The sequence below is a fragment of the Stegostoma tigrinum genome, chromosome 3 (genome assembly GCF_030684315.1).
Source record: "Stegostoma tigrinum isolate sSteTig4 chromosome 3, sSteTig4.hap1, whole genome shotgun sequence".
NCBI classification, from domain to species: Eukaryota; Metazoa; Chordata; class Chondrichthyes; order Orectolobiformes; family Stegostomatidae; genus Stegostoma; species Stegostoma tigrinum.
Genome location: NC_081356.1, coordinates 72,983,028 through 73,006,818, shown reverse-complemented (window position 1 = coordinate 73,006,818; position 23,791 = coordinate 72,983,028). Strand labels below are relative to the sequence as shown.

The window sequence follows — 23,791 nt, the reverse complement described above, 5'->3', positions numbered from 1 at the left end:
ATATAACTTCCTGGTAAATGTCAAAGTGCAGATAGAACCCTGTATAAATTTGGGAAGAAAAAATCAGGAAAATCTCTTGGAAAACCCTTTCAGTTGATTGGGCAGACCCCATTGATGCTAATGTATTGTACTTGCAATGAAGTAATACAAAACAATGAATATTTTCAATGTACAGGCAGTCCCTGAGTCGCAAATGGGCCCTGAGCCTGAGTCCACTCACAAGCTGATTTACGCTAAAGTCAAAACACAATGCAGGGCTGTATAAAATAGTGGCTCGTAAGTGTGAGGAAACATTTGTTTGTCTGATCTTTAAAATTACACCCTTTCCCATGACCATGTTCAGAAGTGCCGGTGTAGGTCAGACATTCGTAAATAGGGAGTCTGTAATGCCTGTATTGAATTACCAACTGAAGTGTGGCAGGTGCTTAGCTCAAACATTTTGTAAAACAAAAGTCATTTTCAAGACAAATCCTTAGATTGCACAGTATCCGTGCATTTTAACATTTTCTTTTTACTTCAGCTTTAAATTTAAAGTTTTACATATTTAATGTTGATTTGCATTCACATTTCACATCCTGATTTTCTTACTTGGATTGTGCCTGAATAGAATATGACATGGGCTCAAATGATCTGTTCATATAATTTCCTTCTAACTTAGAAAGTAAGTCTTGCTCTAATGAACAAGTGAGTAGTGAAATCAGAAGTATTTCTGAATAGTCATTCCTTTTTGCTATAGTCTAAATGCCTGAAAATTCCAACTTATCTATTATCAAACTAATTGCTTTCAAAAATATATTTTCTTATTGCAGCAATCCTATTTTCCCTATGGTCTGAATAGTAAGGGTCACCCCAACAAGTGAGGCCTTTAAAGTGACAACAATTAATGTCCTCTTGCTGCTGCCATTCTTTGTTAACAATTGGCAGTAGATACCTACATCCAACATTCAACCTGGGAGGTTTAACATTGTGGAGTGCTGGCCAGTAAAAGTGTGTGCCTCCTTCCCTGTTCTAGATGCCATTCAGAGCACTCTCCTTCCTTCCCACATCCATCCACCCCGCCACAAACACCCTCTCTTGCCCTGTACAGAATTTGCCTCCAACTCCCCTCCTGGGTCCTGGCAACCCACTCCTACCAAGATCTCAGAATTACCTGGCTCTGGCAGCATCCGTGGCTTCATTCCTCTTGAGTTTCCTGCATTACCAACAGTGGCTACCGATCCTGGTGTGGCCTAGGGCTACTGGCCTTGACTGGTTGTTCAAGGATTTTCTTCTAAAGGCTGAGGTCCCATTTCATAATAATTAAAAAGGTATTATCCATAAAAGGTAGAGAGCTATAGCGGCTACTCAACTCCAAAATCTACACTGAGGTGTTGAGACCCTTCAGCATATAATCTATCCCTATGTTTAAGTTAGCTCCTGTAAACTGTATAATTTCAAGTGACTTATACATCTGTGCTCTCCCTGCACTAATAGTCTCAGGATTTCATCTCTTCACACCATTCTTGCTTCAGGTTCAAAATCAAAGCATCTGTCCAGCTTTTAGTCTAGGTTATAACTGCTTTCTCTACATTTATTTTTGAACTACAAGGGGCAATTGCTGCAGTAATGCAACAGAGTTGTAAAATGTATTCATTTGATAACATGTTTATAATATAGCTATTTTAAATGCTCCTTTCATTATGGGAAATTGAGAATATCTTCAACAGTCATTTTGCTGTACACAGTGACAGTGCCCTATCGTGCTGTTTCCAACTGTGTTCTTAATTAAGTAATAGACATGTGGCTGTGGTCATATTAGAGAGATAAATTGTCCAAAATTAAAAATGCAGTTTACAAATATTCCAAAATAAGTGCCAGATTTGCATCGAGACCGAATTATATTTAGAAGTTACAATATGTAGTTTAGTTTAAATGGAATTAGAAAGAAATGATTTGTTCAGGAGCTCACTGAGGATTTGGATGACCTTTTCAGTTGATATAGACTTGGTTCATTGTTCGTTAGCTGTTGTTGCCTCTGTTCTTGCCATATAACCCAGCCATTATAACGACAAAACTCATAAGTGGCTTAGTGTTGATTTTTTGACGACTCTGGACATGGAGGAAATAGAGTAGGAAATTAAAATACTGTCTGCTAGAGCAGAAAATAATCTTTAGGAAGAAATCAGTTTCTATTACAGAATACAATAAGAAGCAAAGCACTTTGCAATCATAAACCTAGTCTGCCTCAAGGCAGCAATGTAATAACAAAAAGAAATATAACGATAATAACTTTCCATTCTCCCAACCACAGTCTTCGTTGCCATGCACAGTATGAGTTTATTTACATTATTAGAGCACCAAATGAGAATTCAATTTTTTTACATTCTCACCATTGATGCAATATATTTCTTTTATATGGCAACATTTTCCATATGTTCTTAAACCACCAGATAAAACCAGTGTGGCATTCTCCTACTTTGTGTTTGAGAATAAGCAAATGGGATGCAGAACCAATATTAGATTCAGCTGTGTCTCAGTGGGAGCAATTTTGCCTGATCATAAAACTTGTACACACATAGCTAGCAATGTATTCTCTGGGTTGTGCGACAGTGTGGCTAGACAACAACCTGAATATTCATACGCAAGTCTGAGGGGGCTAGAATTTGAGGTCTCTTCTCAATGAACATTGTTATTCATTATACATTTCTTGTCTGTAGTCTTTCCGTGGGTGTTTGAAATGAAAGTTCCTGTCAACAAAAAAACTGTACTCACTTCATTGCAATTAAAATCAGTTTGACACAAAATGACATAGTATCCCATGAACTAATCAGGCTAAAAAAAATTTAAGGACAATGAAGACTGAAACTTCACGGTGGAAGTTTGAATATCGAAGTCAAGGTTAAACCACATCCAGATAGTAGGGTGGTATGGTGTCTCAGTGGTTAGAACTGGTTCCTCACAGCATCAGGGACCCGGGTTCGATTCCAACCTCAGGTGACTAGTTTGCATGTTCTCCCCATGTCTGAGTAGGTTTCCTCCCACAGTCCAAGGATGTGCAGACTAGCTGGATTAACCATTAGAAATGCAGGATTACAGGGATAGGATAGGGTGTTAGATCTGAGTAGAATCCTCTCCAGAGGAATGGTGTGGACTTAATGGGCTGAATAGCTCGCTACCACACTGTGGGGATTCTATGATTCAAATTGAAGAGTGAAAAATGAGTTTGGATTAATAGAAAAGTAGAAAAAGTAAATGATTTTTTTTAAAAAAAGGCCCTTACTCACTTGTGTAAAAGTGAGAAATGTAGGGGAATCACTTGAGAAATGGAACAAGGTTCCTATTGATGTTGGGAGCAGTGATTATATATTACAACTAAATTATGAATATCCAAACAAGATTCTCACATGTGACCGATGAAGGAGATATAAACGGTGATTATCACTCTTTATCACTCTCATTCATGCCTAACTTTACCTCATTAATATGCAAGTTCCCATTCTACCACCTGCTGGATAGAAGCTTGAATTCCTGGCATGAGGGTCAGAGCGAGTGCTGGTGACTCCAGCTCGCTGCTTGCTCCATCAGGCATCCACCTTGGATACCCAGCACCAACATCTCAGGGCACACTTCATGGGCAGCAATCACATGTACACCACATCCGCAGATGCTCATATCTGACTCAAAACAGCTTCTCCACACACTCATGGCACATCTCCAATCCACTTACCAAATGCTTCAACACTCCAAAGCTGTATCCTTGCAAAAAGTGAGTAGAACAGAAATGGACAACTCTCCTTACTTGGTTGACAAGAAATGGACATTTTGGAATTCCTATAGGAGTGGTCTCAGTTCTCCCTGGCCAGCGCCAGGATCTTCTCTGAGGATACACTGGCAAGGCTATCTCCAGTTCCCTCCACCAACTTAGATACTTTCATTTCAGTGGGTAATGTACCTAGATTAGATTCTGGAGCATATTCTTAGTGTGCCCTTCATGGGCACATTTCGGCAGCTGGTTGAAGAAGAAACATCACAGGTCTCTGGTGCTCAGTACTGCCAGAGACCAGGTGCCTGCTCAGACCCAGGCAGAAGATGGTGTTGGCCAGTGATAACTTGGTGAATATGCATAGACAAATAGAGGAGCAGCAGGCAGGTCGGTGAAGACACCGCAGCAAACTGGATGAAAATTTGGAGGAGTCGACCAACTTTAACACCATTTTTCTTTTGGCATTCCTGTGTCTGGGTGTTCATGGACAGTTTGAGAGCTGTCATGGACAGCCAGGTCCAGCAGAAATGCACACAGACCTGTGAACCATTGTTTCAGTCATTGATGCTCACCATCAATGACAAGACAACAGGGGAATGAGGGAACTTGACTACTCCCAGTCCTCTACCTCAAGGAGATGAGTGGTGCCAATCAGCAACCAGACAGAGGTGGAATCCCCCACCTGCGACCATCAGTTCTGTGGATGTTGTGGAGGATGAGTCTGCACACGCAGCACATCAGGGGCCTCTAGCCAAAAACATCCTTGGGTCATTCTCCTGAACCTTCAGACATAGCAGGCTCCAATATAGGGCAGGCCTCCTCCACATCAACAACAGACTCACAACACATAGTCATAGTAGGATGACGAGGAAAACGACAACCATCTGAATCTCATTGGGTGACATGGCTGTCTCTTCAGTGTTGATAGAATATCACACACATAAACATATTTGTAGTTTAAAGTATCACCTGACTGAATCATCATAGAATCCATACAGTGTGGGAGCAGGTCAATCAGGCCCATCAAGTCCGCACACAACCCCCCCCCCAAAGACCTTCCCACGCAGAACCACAGCCCTATCCTATCCCTATAACCCTGCACATCCCTGGGCACTGTGGGACAATTGATCTAACCTGCACATGCTTGAACTATGGGAGGAAACTGGAGCAACCGGGGAAAACTCAAAGACATGGGCAGAATGTACAAACTCCACATAGACAATTACAGATGGGCTGTAATTTGAGCTATAAGATCAAGAACCAAGTGATAGAGGCTAGTCTTTTCTCACACTAGATGATGATGAATTGTGCCTGAAGGAGTTTTACTTTTTCTCTAATGCCCATCGGAATGTAACATATTGTTATTCCTAATTATGTGAGTATCCGATGTGGTAAAGCCTTTAAAACAATTATTAAAACTTCTATTAAACAAGAAAAGCGAGAGTGAACAAAGAAAAAGACGAATTGAAATTAGCTTTTGGGACAAAACAGGACCTGCTTTCCGGTGGAGCAGCCACAAATTTACAGTCGATGAATATTACAAATTGAAAGCTCAGACTTTTCAACCTCAGTCTCCAGAAGAGATTTACAGTGCTTCGCAGGCCACATTGACTGACTCACAAACAAAGAGCAAGACAGTGAGAGTTTGACTGCAGGGATACAAAAGAACCTTGATGCTGAAATCAATGTCTTGTCAGACACAGCAAATGGAACTAAACAAAAACAGAGGTTGAAGGCAACAGTGTAAATCAGCAGAATTAGATGAGACAGTTTCCAGACCTAACAGTACATCATTCCAAACCAGTAAACATTGGAGGAAATGCTGAAAACTCACATATGAACATTGCAACATACAACATTTTAAAGATCATGTGTGCAACTAAACTGGGACTGCAAAAATGGAACTAGTTGCAATCACAAATAATAGTTAACACTAGAGAATAGTACTTGTACATAGTTGTAAACTTGGGTAATTAAAAATATATGCTGTAATGCGTGCCAATATTTTTCTTTTCTTTTGTGTCAAAAGGGAGATGATTGAATTGAAAGGTTGCCCACAGGTATATGCATTATTAGAAGACAGTTTGAGTTTACTTGAATTGAGTCCTTGCATTGAACACATACTGTGTTGTGCACTCAAAGACAATTGGGCTCTCAAATATAGCTAACCATCATTTCTACTTGTAACAAAGTTCATCTGGTTTACTTTGCCATAGAAATAGGTTTTGAAATGAAAAAGATTTCCAAGGCATTCCCGAAAACTCTCAGACACAGTAAGTTTGCCAGGATCTGGTGGCTGGAAGCTTGTGCTCATACCGGATAGATCGAATTCTTGTCAAGTTGAAATAAATCTAGATTTGCCTAGCTTAAATTTAAACTCTCCGGCAAACTCATACTGTGAAAGGAAATTCAGGGGTTAAGAAAAATTCAGATTGTGAAAAGAGCAGAAGTAAACCCAAGGGAGCTAAGTATCATTTGGACTGTTTTTTGGGAGAACCAAAAATAAACTTAAAAGAACAATGTATGCCCATGAAATCTAATAAGGCAACTCTTCTCAGTAATTGCAAATGCTAAGCCCACTTATTGTTAAAGGGTGATTTTGGCTTTGTGCAGTTATTCAGAATGGATATTACTAAATTTGAAGTTGATATTATGTTTCCCATAATTTTTAATCCCAATTTGACTTTGATGGGCGTAAAATTCAGGAAAATTAGAAAATGGGCTGTCATTTGTGATCAACTGCATTTGATTATCACACGAGTGCATTGAATTATTAGCAATCCAGATGACACATCCTATTTTGAAAGTCTTGTTAGATGGTTAAATTTACTAATAGTCCATCAGCATCTGTATTTATCAAATTGTCACAGTATTTGAAAATTTAATTTTAATATTCAGCCAACCTTTCATTTTACTTGGTACATTAATTACATTTTAGGTATTATTTATAAAACTGTAACAGGTTGAGTGAGGTGTCAGGTATCAATCAATGATGCCCTCTTGTTATATGGATTGATTATTATGATTACGATACACACTTTCATGTACATTTCCCCAGTCTTTTAAAAGGCTAACTGCTTAATTTGTTAGTGAGACAACACTAGCTTGCTATTCTGTTCTAATTTGCTGTCAGTGAATGCAGAGTAGCATTTATGCCAAATCCCACTTGATTTCAGACTCACGAAAATCTTTCCTCAACAATGAAGAATAAAAAGAAAAATGAACAACCCTGTTCCAGTTGGTAATATGGAGGATGACAATAAACAATTACCCCTGGCCTGAGCAAAGTGATACGGACAGCAAACAAACGTCATTCCCCCTGCTAGATCTAACAATTCTGTCTTAGAACATAGAACATAGAACACAGAACAGTACAGCACTTACAGGTCCTTCGGCCCATGATGTTGTGCCACCTTGAAACTCAGTGATGAAATGTGCTAAGATAATAAAATGTGAGGCTGGATGAACACAGCAGGCCAAGCAGCATCTCAGGAGCACAAAAGCTGACGTTTCGGGCCTAGACCCTTCATCAGAGAGGGGGATGGGGGGAGGGAACTGGAATAAATAGGGAGAGAGGGGGAGGCGGACCGAAGATGGAGAGTAAAGAAGATAGGTGGAGAGGGTGTAGGTGGGGAGGTAGGGAGGGGATAGGTCAGTCCAGGGAAGACGGACAGGTCAAGGAGGTGGGATGAGGTTAGTAGGTAGCTGGGGGTGCGGCTTGGGGTGGGAGGAAGGGATGGGTGAGAGGAAGAACCGGTTAGGGAGGCAGAGACAGGTTGGACTGGTTTTGGGATGCAGTGGGTGGGGGGGAAGAGCTGGGCTGGTTGTGTGGTGCAGTGGGGGGAGGGGATGAACTGGGCTGGTTGAGGGATGCAGTGGGGGAAGGGGAGATTTTGAAACTGGTGAAGTCCACATTGATACCATATGGCTGCAGGGTTCCCAGGCGGAATATGAGTTGCTGTTCCTGCAACCTTCGGGTGGCATCATTGTGGCAGTGCAGGAGGCCCATGATGGACATGTCATCAAGAGAATGGGAGGGGGAGTGGAAATGGTTTGCGACTGGGAGGTGCAGTTGTTTGTTGCGAACTGAGCGGAGGTGTTCTGCAAAGCGGTCCCCAAGCCTCCGCTTGGTTTCCCCAATGTAGAGAAAGCCGCACCGGGTACAGTGGATGCAGTATACCACATTGGCAGATGTGCAGGTGAACCTCTGCTTAATGTGGAATGTCATCTTGGGGCCTGGGATGGGGTGAGGGAACACAAGTCCTCCTCCTGGACACCACCCCCAGGCCTCCTACCCTCCCTCGACCTCTTCATCTCCAACTGCCGTCGAGACATTAACCGCCTCAACCTCTCCACCCCTCTCACCCACTCCAACCTCTCCCCCGCAGAACGGGCAGCCCTCCGCTCCCTCCGCTCCAACCCCAACCTCACCATCAAACCCGCAGACAAGGGTGGCGCAGTGGTAGTATGGCGTACTGACCTCTACATCGCCGAGGCCAGACGCCAACTCTCCGACACCACCTCCTACCGCCTCCTCGATCATGACCCCACACCCGAGCACCAAACCATCATCTCCAACACCATTCATGACCTCATCACCTCAGGGGACCTCCCACCCACAGCCTCCAACCTCATTGTTCCCCAACCCCGCACGGCCCGTTTCTATCTCCTTCCCAAAATCCACAAACCTGCCTGCCCTGGTCGACCCATCGTCTCAGCCTGCTCCTGCCCCACCGAACTCATCTCCACCTATCTGGACTCCATTTTCTCCCCTTTGGTCCAGGAACTCCCCACCTATGTCCGTGACACCACCCACGCCCTCCACCTCCTCCAGGACTTCCAATTCCCTGGCCCCCAACACCTCATATTCACCATGGACGTCCAGTCCCTGTACACCTGCATTCCGCATGGAGATGGCCTCAAGGCCCTCCGCTTCTTCCTGTCCCGCAGGCCCGACCAGGCCCCCTCCACCGACACTCTCATCCGCCTAGCGGAACTCGTCCTCACACTCAACAACTTCTCTTTTGACTCCTCCCACTTCCTACAGACTAAGGGGGTGGCCATGGGCACCCGCATGGGCCCCAGCTATGCCTGCCTCTTTGTAGGTTACGTGGAACAGTCCATCTTCCGCACCTACACAGGCCCCAAACCCCACCTCTTCCTCCGGTACATTGATGACTGTATCGGCGCCGCCTCTTGCTCCCCAGAGGAGCTCGAACAGTTCATCCACTTCACCAACACCTTCCACCCCAACCTTCAGTTCACCTGGGCCATCTCCAGCACATCCCTCACCTTCCTGGACCTCTCAGTCTCCATCTCAGGCAATCAGCTTGTAACTGATGTCCATTACAAGCCCACCGACTCCCACAGCTACCTAGAATACACCTCCTCCCACCCACCCTCCTGCAAAAATTCCATCCCCTATTCCCAATTCCTCCGCCTCCGCCGCATCTGCTCCCACGATAAGACATTCCACTCCCGCACATCCCAGATGTCCAAGTTCTTTAAGGACCGCAACTTCCCCCCCACGGTGATTGAGAACGCCCTTGACCGCGTCTCCCGCATTTCCCGCGACACATCCCTCACACCCCGCCCCCGCCACAACCGCCCCAAGAGGATCCCCCTCGTTCTCACACACCACCCTACCAACCTCCGGATACAACGCATTATCCTCCGACACTTCCGCCATTTACAATCCGACCCCACCACCCAAGACATTTTTCCATCCCCACCCCTGTCTGCTTTCCGGAGAGACCACTCTCTCCGTGACTCCCTTGTTCGCTCCACACTGCCCTCCAACCCCACCACACCCGGCACCTTCCCCTGCAACCGCAGGAAATGCTACACTTGTCCCCACACCTCCTCCCTCACCCCCATCCCAGGCCCCAAGATGACATTCCACATTAAGCAGAGGTTCACCTGCACATCTGCCAATGTGGTATACTGCATCCACTGTACCCGGTGCGGCTTTCTCTACATTGGGGAAACCAAGCGGAGGCTTGGGGACCGCTTTGCAGAACACCTCCGCTCAGTTCGCAACAAACAACTGCACCTCCCAGTCGCAAACCATTTCCACTCCCCCTCCCATTCTCTTGATGACATGTCCATCATGGGCCTCCTGCACTGCCACAATGATGCCACCCGAAGGTTGCAGGAACAGCAACTCATATTCCGCCTGGGAACCCTGCAGCCATATGGTATCAATGTGGACTTCACCAGTTTCAAAATCTCCCCTTCCCCCACTGCATCCCTCAACCAGCCCAGTTCATCCCCTCCCCCCACTGCACCACACAACCAGCCCAGCTCTTCCCCCCCACCCACTGCATCCCAAAACCAGTCCAACCTGTCTCTGCCTCCCTAACCGGTTCTTCCTCTCACCCATCCCTTCCTCCCACCCCAAGCCGCACCCCCAGCTACCTACTAACCTCATCCCACCTCCTTGACCTGTCCGTCTTCCCTGGACTGACCTATCCCCTCCCTACCTCCCCACCTACACCCTCTCCACCTATCTTCTTTACTCTCCATCTTCGGTCCGCCTCCCCCTCTCTCCCTATTTATTCCAGTTCCCTCCCCCCATCCCCCTCTCTGATGAAGGGTCTAGGCCCGAAACGTCAGCTTTTGTGCTCCTGAGATGCTGCTTGGCCTGCTGTGTTCATCCAGCCTCACATTTTATTATCTTGGAATCTCCAGCATCTGCAGTTCCCATTATCTCTGATGAAATGTGCTGTTGGATTAGCTTGATATCTCAGCAATAGAATATGTTTGTGTAAGGCTGGTATCACTCAAAGGCAGCCTGTGTTCCTTAAAATGAGAGTTCACTTCTATCATGTAAGCAGCATACTGATTTTTGTAAGGTTTACAACTTCTGACAGAAGAGTTGAAGACCAGAAAGAGCCTACAAAAATGGCATAACATGGCAGAGAGCCTGCCCAGCATTTTTGGATGCAAAGTATGCTTTATGCTCAGTGATAATGGGAACTGCAGATGCTGGAGAATCCAAGATAATAAAATGTGAGGCTGGATGAACACAGCAGGCCCAGCAGCATCTCAGGAGCACAAAAGCTGACGTTTCGGGCCTAGACCCTGTTGTGTCCATCCAGCCTCTCATTTTATTATGCTTTATGCTCACATTGGTTGCCTTGGTAGTTGACAGGAGGTGAAAGGGCCTCTCAATTCAGTTGTCAGGAGATCTTCTAGACAAATATAGAGAAGACAAGGACAAAGGAACAGGTGGCTATAACAGTAAATGCCAACAGCCCAGCCCTGATGATCTGATTGTAATGCCACAAGAAGTGAGTGAAGTAAAGTAAGTGAATATGTCTTCAAATGTTGTCTTTTGAAAACTACTCTGCTGTCCACAGTTTGCCCCATTCACCACTCGCCTACCAACTATCTCTATTGCCATAAATCATCACACATTTGGTGTCTTTCCTCATCCTCACAAACACAGCACTGCCTCAAACTTCTCACACACATCTCACAGCTTTCTGAACCAGTCGTTATTCACCTCTGTTAGGCACATCACTCAAACGTGTCACATCCTACTCACTGACAAGCTTCCCTCTTTCCAGTGTGATGGATGGTAGGTTAATGTTATGTCTCCAGCAAGGAAATGGTGCATGAAATTATTGGAGCAGTCATTACAGGAGCAGTGGGCATTGATGGCATTGAAGCCATTTTTCTGCCTCATCAACTTTCTCATGTACCATTTCACCTTCACCTGACCAACTGCTACGATTTACCATCTTTTTTATGTATGGGTAAATTTGAGTTTTATACTTCATTCTACACCTCACACTGATTTTAGTTATTGGTGAGCCTATTGCTCTATCATGCTCTATTAAATACAATAAAAAGAATTAACAAAACAGGTATAACAGAAATATGCCAACAAATTAGGGGCAGAGTCTCAGAATAAGAGAGAGCAGATTTAGGACTGAGTTGAGGAGGAACATCTTCTCCCAAAGTGTTATGAACCTGTGGAATTCCCTGCCCAGTGACATAGTTGAGGCTACCTCACTGAATGTTTTAAGGTAAAGAGAGGTAAGTTTTTGAACAGTAAAGGAATTGATGGTTGTGGTGAGTGGGTGGGTAAGTGGAACTGAATCCTGGCAGAGCAGGCTTGAGAGGGAAAGTGGCCTACTCCTGCTCCTATTTCTCATGTTCCTATATACTTATGAGGTAGCAGAGAGAAGAGTTAACCTCACAGAATGCAGACTGTAATTAACTGTCTTCCAGCAATGCTGGATGTTCCCTCAATGAATAATGCACCGACCTAGATGGCAACTTCAGAGTAAGCTGGCAGGGTCTGGTGCTAGAATTGCCCTCATCTTCATCAACCTGCCCACCAGGAAGACCAAATCCCTGTCTGCAAATCAAGTTGCCAACTTGCCTGTGTCACCCATCTCCACGGCACATCCTCTGACACTGAAACTGGAAAGAGTAGTCCTGGTTAGCACTGATTGATCCGGTGCATAGTTCTGATTTAATTATGGCACCAGCGGCAGACATCCTAACAATAGCAAGCACTTCCACTGCTGGTGAGCGTAAAATAGCATGAGTGGGGTATCAAAGAGGCACGGTGCATAGTTAATAAGGCGAGTTTCAGAAAATAACATGAGAAAACTCATTAGAGCTCGCAGAGAGAAACCCTCCATGAAACTCCACAAATTGACATTTGGCCAATTATTGGTAAAATTCAGCCCATTGTCTCAAAAGTAAATGAAAGCAATCCCTACATTTTCTTTAATTGGTTCATACCCTGGATTGATTTCAAAGCAATAATCTAATTATAGATTTGGACGACACATAAACAACTCATTTCTACGCACGTGTGGCATATACCTGAATCCTTTGATGAATTTACTGCTTCTTTAATCCCTACCAAGTTCCTCAGACATACGTTTAATAGATCATAAAACCCTTTACACCTTCACGTAGGACTTTTTACCATGTTTACAACCTTGACTTACATGTCAAGGTTGGGGATAGGTTAAAAGAGATGCAATGGCAGACATTTGAGGAGATATTTCAGAATGTGAACTTCAGAATGAGAGCAGGTGGGAGTGTTGAAGGCACGGTTGTAGTGAGGGCTGTCATTAAGCTGCCACAGCAGGACTGAACTCAGAAAATGCTAGAAAATCTTAGATCTGTGGAGAGAGATACAGAGTAATGTTTTCAAGTTTGATGTGACATTTTCAGGACTCAAAGTGTTTGGATATCAATTTTTCATACTTTTTACAACTTAAATCTATTTTACAACTCATTCTTTTTCACTCCATTTAATGACTGACCCCTTTGCCTTTTACCCTGGCCCCCACATCATCTGTTCCCCTTTCCCCTTCTCTGCCACTGTCAAAAGTGTAAAAACCATAATTTGCCAACTCATTTCAGTTCTGAAAAGGAATCATATCAAACTCAAAATGCTAACTGTTTCTCTCTCCTCATTTGCTTCAGACCAGTCGAATTTCCACAGCATTCTCTATGTTTGTTTCAGATTTCCAGCATCTGCAGTTTTTATTATTATTATTATATCATAGAACGAATAATTTCTTTAGAATGCTGAAAGGAGAGAAAATACAGGCTGTTTTTCATGCAACGCTTGTGTTTTCATTTGATAAAAACACATGATCACACAATTAAGGTAATATCTAAGCTCATTTCCAGCTCAGCGACTAGTCAGGCATTTCAGTCAATTCATGTTCCATATTACAATTTCTTATAGATCACATACACCAGTTTTGCTCTGGCAGTATTTGAACAGAATACCAAATAAATGGGCAGGGTCACGGTAGAAATATTTTTAGCTTTGTTTCTGCAAAACACTTAAGAACTCTGCAGTGGCATACAGAGTACTTCACCTATAGAGTCATAGAGTAACACAGCATGGAAACAGGCCCTTCAGCCCAAACTGGTCCATGCTGGCCACTGTGCCCACTCAGCCAGCTCCAATTGCCTGCATTTGGTCCATATCCCTCTAAATCTTTCTCATCCATGTACCTATCTTATTTATAGGGAGAAATGGAGAATGGGGTTGAGGATCTTATCAGCCATGATTGAATGGCAGAGCAGATTCAATGGGCCGAATGGCCTAATTTCTGCTCCTATGTCTTATTGCCTTATGGTCTTATGGCCTATCCAAATGGTTTTTAAATGTTCCTATTAACCTGCCTCTACCACTTTCTCTGGCAGCCCCTTCCATACGTGCACCACTCTCTGCCTGGAGAAGTTGCCCCTCAAGTTCTTCTTAAATCTTTCCTCTCTCACCTTAAACCTATGCCATCTTGTTTTCAATTCTGTGGGTTGACCGACAATGCCCTTACAGAGGGAATTCCAGGATTTTGACCCATCAATAGTGAAGGAATAACAATATGCAGAGTGCCTTGGAGGGGAACTTGAAGGAGATGGTGCTCCACTGTGCCTGCTACACTTGCCCTTCTAGCTAGAAATGTCAGGGGTTTGGAAGGTGTTGTATAAGGATGGTTGGTAAAATTTCTGCAGTGTATCTTGTACATGGTACACACTGCTGCTACGAGTGTCAGTGGTGGAGTGAGTGAATGCTTGTGGATGTAATGTCAATCAAGTGGGCTGCTTTATTCAGGAAGGGATCAAGCTTCTTGAGTTTTGTTGGAGCTGCACTATCTAGGTAAGTGAGGGGTATTCCATCATACTCCTGACTTGAGGCTTATAGGTGATGGATAGGCTTTGGGGAGTAAGGAGAAGAGTTACTAATTCTTAGCTTCTGACATACTCTTGTAGGCATTGTGGTAATGTAGTGAGTATTTCTGATCAAAGGTAACCCCTAAGATGTTGATAGTAGGCATTCAGTGAAGGTAACACCATTGTAAGTCAAGGTATGGTGGTTATATGGTCTTTTATTGGCAATAGCCAGAGCCTAAAATTTGTGTGACGCAAATGTTACTTGCCACTTATCAACCCAAGCCTGGAAATTGTATAATTCTTGTTGCATTTGAATATGGGCTGCTTCAATATCTGAGGAATCACAAAGAGAGCTGAACATTGTGTAATCATCAGTGAACTTCCCCACTTCTGACCTTATGGTGGAGGGAAAGTCATTGATGAAGCAGCTGAAGATGTTTGGGCCTGGGACACAACCCTGAATAACTCCTGCAGAGACGTCCTGGAACTGAGAAGACTGACCTCCAAAAACAACAGTCATCTTCTAACTTGCCAAATCTGACTCGAACCAGCAAATAGCTTGCACCCTGATACCCACTGGTTCCAGCTTTGCCAGGACTGCTGATGCCACACTTGGTCAAATGCAGCCTTGATTTCAAGGGCTATCACTCTCACCTTATCTCTAGAATTCAGTTCTGTCATTCATGTTGGAACCAAGGCTGTAATGAGGTCAGGAACTGAGTGGCCCTGGCGGCACCCAAACTGGGCATCACTGAGCAGGTCATTGCTGACCAGGTGCTGTTTGCTAGCACTGTTGATGACATCTTCCATTAGTTTAGAGATGAAACTATGATGGTGCCACACTATTGTATGTCAAAATGAAGTTGGGACTTAGGCTCCATAAGGACTCTGTGGTGGCCACCTTTATTGATACTGTCATGGATAGATGCATCTGCAGTCAGCAAATTGGTAAGGATGCAATCAAATATGTTTTTCCCTCCTGTTGGTTCACTCACCACGTGCTGCAGACCCAGTCCGGCCGCTACATCCTTTAGCACCGAACCAGCTGGATCAGTAATGCTGCTGCCAAACTATTCTTGGTAGTGGACATTAAAACCCCCCACTCAGTGTACCCGCCTGCTGTTACTCAAAATAGACTAATACTGGTTCATCCAAGCGAGGATGGCATGTGGTAACCAGGAGGCACTTGAAGCCATGAGAACTCATGGGGTCCAAAGTCAATGCTGAGGGCTCCCAAGACAACTCTCTCCTAACTGTATACCACTGTGCCGCCACCTCTGCTAGGCCTGTCCTGCCGGTGGGACAGGACATATCCGGGGATAGTGATGGTGGTGTCTGGGGCATTGTCTGTAACGTATGATTCTGTGAGTATAACTGTTGCTTGACTAATCTGTGAGACAGCTCTCCCACTTTTGACACTAGCCCCCAGATATTAGTACAGAGGATTTTGCACGATTGTCAGGGCCATTTCTGCCATGGTCTTTTCCAGTGGTTGTGTTGATGCCAGGTAGTTTATCTGGTTTTATTTCTTTGTTGAGGCTTCATTGCAATTGATACAATTGAGTGGCTTGCTAGGCCATTTGAGGGCAGTTGAGAGTCAACCATATTGCTGGGGTGTGGAGTCGCATGTAGGCCTGACCAGGTGAGGGTAGTAGATTTCCTTCATGGGATCATTAGGGATTGACAAGAAATGCTGGCCAACCAGCAATGCCCACATCCCACAAATGAAGAGAAGAAAAAAGCACCACCACTTTCACTTTCCTCTCCAAGCCATTCACCATCCTGGCTTGCAAACGCTTTGCCATTCATTCATTATTGCTGGGTCAAAACCCTGGAATTCCTTCCTTAAGGGTATTTTGAGTCAATCTACAGCATGTGGGCTGCAGTTTACCACAATTTTCTCAGAAGGATGGGCGTGAAGTGCTGGCCAGCCAGCTGGAACAGTCTTTGATGTCATGCATCATTAATGTGATATGCTAAGGAAGCAAGAATACAGTAAAAACAACACTGCCACATGAATTGTAATCAAGCCAATGACTTGGATGCCCAAATAAAGCTTCCACTGCCTGGATCACTCTAGAAGACATCTATAGACTCAGCAGAGCAGGTGTCAAAATTCATGGTATCCTTGAATGCAACTCTAACTCCTCCCTTAACGACACCTTTACATTCCTTCTATTACTGATCTCCGTAGCAGCCAGCATACAAAACTGAAAGCTAACACAAAATAAGCATTCAAAACCATCAGGTTAAACCAAAGCCAAACTACATACGAATGTCAATTAGCCATCCTTGTACATTTCCTTCGTGTTTATCTTCTTTGTGCCTTGCATGGTTTACAGCAGATCTGACCCAGCAGACCTGGCTTTAGAGTATGCTACCTCAGCAGGGCTGGTAGCTTTATGAACTGACTGACTGATCAACAACTGTGAGGAGGGCCACAGTTGAACTTGTGTGACCTCTGGCTGCTATCCACCACAGCAACAAGATGTTGGATGGCTTTGGTTTGCTCAGCAGAGGAAATAGAAACATTAGACAGTGCATTACTGTTTCTCTTTCCGATGTCTGAATGTTTGCTAACTACACTCAGAAGACCATTCCTACCAAATGTGGTCATTTACCATGCCAGTCATCTTTACAGATTTTCTGATTAACTCCATTATTTTATTGCATACACATCAAATTAGTGGTGCATCAGTGTTAAAAATTCATGTCCATTACAGTCATAGAATCCATACAGTCTGGAAGCAGGCCATTTGGCCCATCGAGTCCACACAGACTGTCCAAAGGCCATCTCACCCAGACCCATCTTCCTAACCTTTCTGCATAACCCTGCATTTCCCTTGGCTGACCCTGGCCTGCACATTCCAGGGCACTATAGACAATTTTCCATGGCTAACCCACCTAATCTGTAGGTTCACATCTTTGGACTTTGGTAGGAAACCAAAGCATCCGGAGGAAACCCACGCAGACATGGGGAGAATGTGCAAACTCCACACAGACAGTCGCCTGAGGCCAAATCGAACCCAGGTTCCTGGCGCTGTGAGGCAGCAGCGCTAACCACTGAGCTGCCGTGCTGCCCTGATGTGGAAATTGACAAAACTGATTTGTTGAGAATTTGCATTGCCAATGAGGAGTTTCTCATTCCCTGCATTTTTTTCAAATGTAACAAATAACAAGGTCCTCCTCTGAATCCCATAAAGAATCTTTAGGCCTCATTGCCCTGTGTTTCCTCCCTAATATCTCCTTTAGATACCAACTCTAACCTACCGCTACCTGCATGCCTGACTTGCACTTACCTATCTGCAGTTGGAACTGATCCTACTTTTGGGATCCTTCTGCTGCTCAAATTCTCCCTCCCAGCTGCTTGGAGAAATGCAATTGTACTTGCTGTTGTCATCTTATCTTTGCCTCTGCTGTAAGTACCTATTTGTTCAGTTTATGGTAGCCTTTAATATACATCACTAAGTACATGATGCCAAGAATGATGGAGCTGAAAATATGCAGCTTTTCTGAGCTGTGACAAGGTCAACTACTGAAAGAAACAGCAGGAAGAAGTAAAGGCATTCTGCAATTTTAACTGCTGGGTTAGTAAATACAGCTGCACATTTTCTACTCTGCCACTATGGACATGAACTAAGAAGTATGAGACAGAATTGAACTCTTTCCCCCCACTTCTCAATGGCAAAGTTATAAAATAGCTGCACGTTTTTAAACTGAGCAAACAGGAGTTGTACCCCTGGTATCAGTGTTGGTGAAAGAGCACCACAAGCCATTTTCCTGCCTACATCTCACTGAGAAGCAGAAAATCCAGACTGCGAAGATTTTGAAGCCTTGGAGAAATGCTTATGAATACTATGTGTTCAAAATTATAGTTCAGGAGGGAAGGACTATTGATCAGTATGTGGCCACACTTATGCGTCTTGCTGAATCTTACAAATTTAAATAACTGAATGATGATCTCATCAGAGAAAAGGTTGTCCAAGGCATGAGAGATTCTGTGATGAGAGGACATCTCCTGAGAGAACAGAAAAATGGCTTACTATCTACATGTGCGAAGCTCTAAGGTTGTCCATCATCAGCTACAGCACATTAATGGGAGAGAAGATTTCTTGTTTCTTTATTCATTAACGGGATGAGGGCATTGCTGGCTAGCCAGCATTTATTGCCCATCCCTAATTGCCCAGAGGACAGTTCAGAGTCAACCACATTACTGTGGTCTGGAATTACATATAGTCCAGACCAGGTAAGGATGGCAGTTTCCTTCCATAAGGGACATTAGTGAACCAGATGGGTTTTTTTCCAACAATTGCCAATGGATCCATGGTCATTATTAGATTCTTAATTCCAGATATTTTATTAAATTGAAATTTCACCATCTGCCATGCCGGGATTTGAACCTGAGTCCTCAGAACATTATCTGGGTCTCCAAAGGACCAACAACCAAGTTGAGCATCCAATGCAATTGGAAGAACCATGTTCTGGGATTCCAGATTGTAGATGTTAGGCATTATCCACTGATTTCAGCTGAACGAAACTTATAGCTTGAACTCATAACCCAAAACATGCAGGAGAGATTTACGGGGCTTCATAGGGCATGAAGTGATAGCTCAAAGTAGTTCAAAGCAAATAGTGTCATTATGCAAAAGGAGATGAGAAAAGAGATGCTGAAGTGTATCCAAAAAACCATCAAGGAATTGAATTTTAGTCTGACGTAGCAAGGAACTGTTCTACTGGTCAAACATGAGAAATGAGATTAATGACAAAAGCAGCCAGTGCAGTACTTGTAACAAATAGCAAGTTCAGCAAACTAAAGAGCCATATTTGACACATGACATTCTCAACAAACTATGGATGAGGCAGGGCGTAGACTTATTCATTCTCATCTTTAATTACTATTGTGAATACTGGAAATTAGACAAGCTGATGACAACTAATACCAGTGATGCTGTAGAAAGCCTGTAAGCACACTCATTCATGACTGCATTCTAAACATTGTGATGAGTAACAATGGTTCTCAATTTAGGTGTGAAAAATTCAGCTACTTCATAAAATGCTTAAGGAATTCAACATCAGACGTCATTTCCACGCTAACTCCACTCAAATTGAAAGCCAAATTAAGGCAGCAGCATAGTCCTGTTTTCTCTGTAGTATTTTGTCTTTTTCTTTCTATGAAACTTTACAATCAACGTGTTGAAATGGAAAGAGAAGTGTGTTCATGTTGAAACATGGGAAACTTGAAGTTCCACTTAAAATAAGTACCCTTAGCATTGTTTGTAAAAGGTTCCATAGAGACCAAAAAACAAATTTGAGTCAGAGATGTTTGCATTCTTGGAAGAAGTTACGATGTCATACATGGTGAGTCATGTCAATGTACAGATTAGTGTTTCTTTTTAAAGATTGCCCAAATTGGAAATTTTTTTTTCAATGGAGCATCTTGCTTAGAAATATGTGTGCATATCTTACCTTTGCTAGGATATTTCCCCTGCTTTGAGGTGATACACCTACCTTTTGGGGATTCCACAGGACTTTTATCATTAATGTCAGGTCTACAATTTCACAGTCCATGTCTTTTGACATGTACTCTGGGAAATTCATTCCTTCTCATCCTTGTCTCACATGAATACATTCTTAATTCAATGAAAATTGTGTACGGCAGGAAGGACTATGATCTTTTCATATTATTTCTTGCTCGTACAATGGAAATCTCATCAAATGAATATCAATGGATTATACACCACACAATTTGTATGTGAAACTCAGACTACCTTAAGCAAAATAAACTAAGTCAGAAGGGAGATGTTAATATGTCACTCCTGGCTCAATTGATTGTGCTGTCATCTCTGAGTCAGAAGACCAAAGTCCAACTTTAGCTCCTGAGTGATAAATCCAGACTAACCCTCCAGTACAGTACTGAAGGAGCGTTGCCCTGTTGGTTATGTTATCTTTCTGATGTGACATTAAACCAATGCCTGGCCTGCCCTTTCAGGTGGGTTTGAAAGATGGTTTACAAGCTCAGGACCATTACCTCTGGCATGGTGGTCAATATTTATCCCTCAATTATTATAAAAACAGATAATCTAGGTTTTACCATAGTGCTCTTTTTGCAACTTTACTGTGTGCCTATTGATTGGTGCCTTTCCTACATTGTTAAAGTTGCTTCACATTTGCTCTTGTGCTTTAAAAGTGCATCACTAGCTGGAAAGTGCTTTGAGATGCCCAGTACTCATGAAAGACACTCGTGATGAGTGATGTGTGATTTATGTATAAAAGTATCATTTTTAGAGTTTGGATTTTAAAATAGTGGCATATGGATGGCTTACAGTTGCAAACTGCATAAAAAGTCATAATAACTGGGTCAAACAGCCCTCACAGAATGGTGACTTAACTGAGTATGTCAGGCAGAAAACAGCCCCAGGATTATTTAAAATAATATCGCTTTTACTGTGGCAGTTTATGACAGATGCAGTAAAGATTGAAAGCCATTAGTTTGTTTTGCATTAGGATAATCAAGGATTGATTTTAGTTCAGAAAAACTAGGGACTGAAAGCTTTTAGGCAGTTTTGGAGGAAGCCTGGCTAGGGTTAACAGCAAATATAGTTGTTCTCATAAAACAAAATACAGGTCAGTTCACTTCATTTCAACTTCCAGGCAACGAGGGTTTGGTTAGGAATCTGCTAGATATTGAAAGCTGAGAAAGTCAAAGCTTTCAGTTTTCTGAGTATTCACATAAGTAGACTTCAGTATTCACAGAAAAGGACTTGGAAGAATCAATTAAGTCAAACTGAAAGAGTACTCTACCCCATAATTAGCTGGGTGGCCTCCTGCGTGGCAAATCTGCTGCCCACCTTTGGCTGAATGCCAATCGCTGTCAGCTGGCATTCAGTCAGGAAAGCTGTCCACAAGCCTTCCCAATGTGAACTTAATTGGAAGGAGATAGGAGACAATGCTGTTCTGACCCTTCACTTCCCCCCCTTCAAGTGCGTCTTCCAGACTTCCAAACCTGGCATCAACATGAACATCCCTAGTTTCTAGTCTTTTTGTTACATTTTCTGAATACAAGGATTTCCCAGATTTGTAAACAGCTACTCGCCGTTCCCTCCGATAAAAATACAAGAAACTAAAGTTTAGAGTCCTTTGTGGAGCAGTGACCTCCAAATTCCTTTAAAAATCTTTTCGTTAGTCCACTTACTTGCCTAGTAGAAATGGGTAGGTCACAAACAATGCATGTTTGCACATGAAAGCAACATATAATAGGTGAACATTCTGTGTTCCCTCTAAAATTTGTATATTTTAACCAGCAATTGAAATTTGGTATATTAATGCTGTTAAACTTCAGAAAATAGCAACTGATACAGTGTACAGACACAGTACTAATAAAACAACACACCATAAAGATGTTCCTTAAATGTCTCTGATTGGTGATTATGATTTATACAGAAATATTGTTACAGCACTGGGCTTTCTACCACAGACAAATATTTGTGTTTGGTCCTGTGTTCTATGCAGCTTTTAATGTCTATAAAAAATGTAATTAAGAAAATGACATGAACACCGTTCCCAAGTTATAACCACTTCTCCTTTTCCCCCTCATCAACTCTGGAAGTTTTCATTTCTGCTTAATAGATAGATTTTATTCAAATGCTAAAGTACATCAAACTATTTTACCAGCCTTTAAAGCCTACAAACGTTTGTTGACTCTGGAGGTATGATACTAACTCAAATTCACCCCTCATATCTGAATAAATATTCAAAAATTCCAAACAATTTAGACCATGCCAGTAACAGGAAATAACTTTCAACATATTTGTGTGCAAAAGCTTAATGTTTACTGAATAAGAAAGTCCCACTGAAAAAATAATTGACTGAAAACTGTGGCAACTTATGTCAGTGGACATATTTACAGAACGTATTTTGTAAACATCTAAATGTTTTGAATGTAATCTTTTCATTGGCTTCTGAATTTACAGGAACTTGTCATAAACATAAGAGTTAATAATGAGTATGCACATCTTGAATCATTATGTAAAGATAAATTACAAGTTCCTTATTTGACATGATAGAACTTGTCACCTTTTTAACCAAACACTACAAAGCTCCTTCGTCTATTATTTGTCACCAGTTCTCTGTTCTCTAAAAGAAAATGAGTGCAATATGATTAAAAGATATCTGAATATGTTAGTGTATCAATATTTAATACTATCAAAAACATGATGTGTGACATGTTTAGATGTGATACCAACATAGAAAGTGATATTTAGATGCTCCAACATCACCTTCTCTGACAAGAACAGGCAAAATGATGCGTTAATTTCACCCTTACAAAGGGGCTATGCAGGTTCTAATTTTAAAGCATAATGATTTATCCAGGGCTGTTGTTTTGCACCTGTACTTTTACTAGCATCCATATCCAGAATAATGTGGAAAATGTTCCCCATGAAATATAATGGAATGGACTTGAGTGATTATGCCTTGTTCATGTAATAGGAAAATTACAGCTGTGTTTCCAGAAGAGACGTGACACAGTTAGTTTTAATAGGGTGTTCAATTTAAAAGTGCTGTAGTGTTAAATTTGTCGCTTCATTAAAAGCAGAACTTTGCTGTAATTACAGGTCAGACAAAAACTGCAGGAGGATGAATTTCAGTTTCAATCAACATCAACGGCGTGGGATGCAATTTTATGCTGCACTTGTTTATCTTTCTGTACTGCCATATGTTGGCTGCAGTTTGTATTACATGTCACTCTTAAATGAGACCTGGATTATTAGCTAATGGTTTTAACTTATTTTTAATGGATTTCATTCATGTGTTCACTCTGTACCCTCGTTGTTTGGATTGTGCAGCCCTGAATGATGATAATCAATAAAAAGGTAAAATAGCCTAGTATAAAGCAAGTGTCAGACTACCTCTTAATGGGTCTAGATTTACTGCATAAAATTGCCCACAATTGGCTCTGTATAAGCAATCTAATTTAGACATCAAGATGCAATGAACAGCTTACCATTTTGATTGCCAGCTTGTCATGCCACCTTATGTTTCACCAGTGAATATGGAGAAATGATCTAGTTAGTTTGGTTTTAGCCTAAAACCATTGAACAACTTTTTGTGTTTGCTCCCATTTTTATTTAAAGTCACTTGTACCTTACTTTCTATGTCATAAGAAACTCAACAGATAATTTTCTGTTCTAAAGAGCCTTCCTTTTTCTACTTCTCCTGCATTAAGTCAATAGAAAAAGTTTCTCTGTTACTCTTTTTGCAGATTTTGTATCAAAGTCATCTCACAGCAACAGTGACAAAACAAGTGGGCACCCTAACACTTATTCAGGGCAGGAAACCAATTTGCACAGTGTGCAGGAAGCAAATATGTATTAAGGAAAAGGAGGTTGCCTC

General features: G+C 42.5%; 1 long non-coding RNA gene across 1 annotated transcript in view; it reads left to right on the top strand.

Moving 5' to 3' along the window:
- LOC125450126 (uncharacterized) overlaps positions 1-23,207 on the top strand; it is a 74,753-nt gene extending 51,546 nt beyond the window's left edge. The window contains exon 3 of the long non-coding RNA XR_007247017.2: positions 23,014-23,207. This is a non-coding gene — a long non-coding RNA (uncharacterized LOC125450126). The remainder of the gene's footprint in view (positions 1-23,013) is intronic.
- Positions 23,208-23,791: the final 584 nt, after the last annotated feature.